This window comes from Mus pahari, chromosome 10, assembly GCF_900095145.1.
Source record: "Mus pahari chromosome 10, PAHARI_EIJ_v1.1, whole genome shotgun sequence".
In the NCBI taxonomy this organism is placed as follows: Eukaryota; Metazoa; Chordata; class Mammalia; order Rodentia; family Muridae; genus Mus; species Mus pahari.
Genome location: NC_034599.1, coordinates 37,437,918 through 37,442,303, shown reverse-complemented (window position 1 = coordinate 37,442,303; position 4,386 = coordinate 37,437,918).

Sequence of the window (4,386 nt, the reverse complement as noted above, 5' to 3'; positions counted from 1 at the left end):
TTGCAATACATTATGCAAATGTTGCATCCTCCATAAGTAATGCTTTCCCACTGTATTTAATATTGTTCGGCTTTGAATCATGTTGCATGTTGGAGGAGACATTACAGAAGTGTTAAATTGAACTTAAAGGATAAACAGCACCAAGCACTAAGGAAAAGCACAAACCCTCTTGCATATATACGGGGTTTTTCATGTATATTTATTCGATAATGATCAATTCCTAATGAGAAGTGTTTGAATGGGAGCAATATTTTAATAAGCGGGAATCTAGAGTTCTTGGCTTCTTCCTCTTAAACTCTTTAAACTTCTTTATGCAATAATTCAGGGTACAAAAAAATCCAACTATGTTGTTCTATTTTAATTGGGATACAAACATTTTATTGAAGAAAGTAATATATTTAATTGCCTCAGGGCTTGCAAATACTTGCATTGAGTCTACTCAAATTACTAAAGTTTCTTTTTAAAAAAAAAACCTATAGTCATATAGAATTTTGCTTCTAGGTTATGTATTAGCCCAAGGCAGAAAAGACATAGATCCCAGTAGTATCCTCTTATTATTATATTGGCACTTTTTCTTATTGTCACAACAGATTACTTGACACAGTAACTTAAGGAAGAAAGGATGTATTTTGGCTCAGAGTTTTAAGGGCTACAGTCCCTCATAGCAAGGATGGCATGAGGTAGCTCGGTCTATGACCTCTAGATCTTGTTCTATAGCTCATGTACCTCATGGCTAGCTAGAAAGTAGAACACTCTCTCTGGAACCTGGAACAGACATCCCTCTCCTAGCCCAATGAGGACAACCAACTGCCACTAGCTAGGCCACAGTCCCCAAGGTTCCACAGCCTCTCCAAACAGTGCCACCAACTGGGGACCAGGTGGTTAAACAATGGAGGGTGGACATTTCACATTCAAACCATACCTACCATAAACATTTATAATTCAGTATTCATGGTGGTCCTTGGTGTGCTTCATGTCCTATTATGGGGACCCGTGGTGGTCACTAGGGTTCATTCACTCTCGTTTTCTGTGCATCTTCGCAGTGTGGCTTGCAACATACTGTTAAGGTATACCCACATCCGTGCAGAGTGGGGAATCTGCCACATGGAAAAAGAGTCATGATCAGAAAGCAATTTGGCAAACCAACTTGACAAGGGGAAAATGATTCAGAGTCTAATGTGGAGATGCCTGGGTGTCATATAAGAATATTCACAGCACAAAATGAGGGGGGAAAAAAAGGACCGTGAGTAACACAGACACAAGTTGGCCTGTTTAAAAAGAAAACTTCCAGATTCTAAACGCTTACTTGGAATTGACAAGAGAGAAGAGTGGTGATACCCTGAATATTAATGCAGGGTAAGCAGAATCTTGGCCCATGTAGATTTTAGAGTTTCAGGCATGTCTCCCACAAGCTAGCATGCTCTAGTAGTAGTTTTAACCTGTTTTTTTTTTTTTAATAGAAAATCACTTTTGTTCATTATCTTTTATTTAGAAAACTGAATTAATAGGGGCAAGAAGTCTCCGTGCGCGTATCTTCAGCACCGCTTTGGACCACAGTGAACAACTTATCCAGTGACGACCACTAATTTAAAAGTATGCTGAGCAAGCCTATTGTCCCCAGAGCAGTGACTGCCTACATCACTGGGAGATGGATCGCCACCATACAACTCAAAATATTTTTTTATTATAATAGGCTGTTTCAGATCATCATGACCATAAGAACTGTACTGTAATTTCAGCGTTATAATTTAAAAAACACTGATTCAACAAAATTTAGCACTCTTTCTAGACCCTCCAAAAGGCGCCAGGACTCATCAAAACCAAGGAAACCAATCAGCTGTGTCGGGATGAGGTTTTCTAGTTCAACCATCAGAGGGTGTCTTCGTCAGGGTTTCTATTCCTGCACAAACATCATGACCAAGAAGCAAGTCGGGGAGGAAAGGGTTTNTTCGGCTTACATTTCCATACTGCTGTTCATCACCAAAGGATGCAGGACTGGAACTTGGTTCTTATAGAACCCAAGACTACCAGCCCAGGGATGGTCCCACCCACAAGGGGCCTCTCCCCCTTGATCACTAATTGAGAAAATACTTTACAGCTGGATCTCATGGAGGCATTTCCTCAACTAAAGTTCCTCTGTGATAACTCCAGCTGTGTCAAGTTGACACAAAATTAGCCAGTACAATTGACCCCTTGTCAACTTGACCCACAAACACATCGATAGTAAGCCTCAACCCTTAGTTGTTATTCATCCCCAAGATCTTAAATAACTTTAAAAGTCCCACAGTCTTTGCAAGTTCTTAAAATTTCAATCTCTCTTAAAATCCAAAGTCTTTACAATTAAAAGTCTCTTAACTGTGGGTTCCATTAAAATACTTCCTTCAAGAGGGAAAAGCATCAGGGCACAGTCACAATCAAAAGCAAAATCAATCTCCAACTGTCCAATGTCTGGGATCCAACTCACGATCTTCTGGGCTCCTCCAAGGGCTTGGGTCACTTCTCCAGCCATGCCCTTTGTAGCACACACCTCGTTCTCTAGGCTCTAGCCGCCTGTACTCCACTGCTGCTGCTATTCTTGGTGGCCATCCCATGGTACTGGCATCTCCAAAACACTGCTGTCTTCCACTGCAACTAGGCTTCACCAGTAGCCTCTCATAGGCTCTCTTCATGGTGTCAAGACTCATCTCCTTTGCATGACCCCTTCAGTCCTGGGCCATCAATTGCACCTGAGGCTGCACCTTCACCAATGGCCTTTGGAGGTCTCTAACAATGCCTAGCCTCAGCTGCTCTTCATGACCCCTTTATGCCTTCAAAAACAATACCACCTGGGTGACTCTTACACATTACCAAGTCCCACTGTAGCACGAGGTACAACCTTGGCTATCTCTGGAACACAGCCTCTGTGCTCTCAAAAAATCACTTTCCAGAAGATGTCACCTCAATGATGCTGGTCTCTTCTTAATCACTGCTAATTTCTTAGCTCCAGCTAACCAGCATCCATAGTCCCAGTAAGGAAAAGGTTTCACTTTAGTGGTTCTGGTATCTTGTTAATCACAGCTGATTCTTCAGCCCCAGCTAACCAGAACTACAGAATTTTCACAATACAAAATAGCAATGGCCCTGAAAAGAGTCTTTAAATTTCCCTCTGAAATTTTACAAGCCAGGCCTCCATCTTCTGCACTGTTCTCAACGTTATCTTCCAAGCTCCTACACAACATTCGACAGAGCTCTTAACACCGAATGGATCTTCTAGCCCAAAGTTCCAAAGTCCTTCCACAGTCCTCCCCAAAACATGGTCAGGTTGTCATAGGAATACCCCCACTNTGCTGGTACCAATTTGTCTTAGTCAGGGTTTCTATTCCTGCACAAACATCATGACCAAGAAGCAAGTTGGGGAGGAAAGGGTTTATTCGGCTTACATTTCCATACTGCTGTTGATCACCAAAGGATGCAGGACTGGAACTCAAGCAGGTCAGAAAGCAGGAGCTGATGCAGAAGTCAAGGAGGGATGTTCTTTACAGGTTTGCTTGCTCTGGCTTGCTCAGCCTGCTCTCTTATAGAACCTAAGACTACCAGCCCAGGGATGGTCCCACCCACAAGGGGCCTCTCCCCCTTGATCACTAATTGAGAAAATACTTTACAGCTGGATCTCATGGAGGCCTTTCCTCAACTAAAGCTCCTTTCTCTGTGATCACCCCAGCTGTGTCAAGTTGACACAAAATTAGCCAGTACAGAGGGTTTTCCAAACTTTGTAGGGAGTGTGAAATGAGAGGACTGAAAATATGGTGATTTGGAATTTTTACAATAAAATGTGTACATTAACCAGAGTCACTGGAAAGCAGCATTCAGAGGTGTTCTGGTATGGCTGAAGCAACAAAAATAACAGGGGCTGCTGGAGGGATGACTCAGTGGGTAGGAGTGCTTGCTGCTCAAGCATGAGGACCTGGGTTCAAATCCCCAGTGCCCAGTCAGAAAGCCAGGCATGGCTGCCTGGCCCTGACACCCAGTGCTGTGGAAGTGAGGGTCGGGGAGATTTCTGAGATTTACTGGATACTAGACCTGCTCCAGGTTCAGTAAGAGATCCCGCCTAAAAGAAATAAGGTAGAGAATGATAGAGTGTACACACACACACACACACACACACACACAGACTACAAAATTCTTCATCTGTTGGTTTTTGTTAAAAATATGTCCTTTCTTAAAACATCAACCTGGGTCACTGATCACTGATAATCTCTCTCTAACATTTTTCTTGTATAAATACCTGGAGAAAAAAAAAGAAAGAGAGAAAGAAAGAAAGGAGGAGAGAGAGAGAGAGAGAGAGAGAGAGAGAGAGAGGAGAGAGGGGAAAGAGAGGGGAGAGAGAGGGGAGAGAGAGGGGGAGGG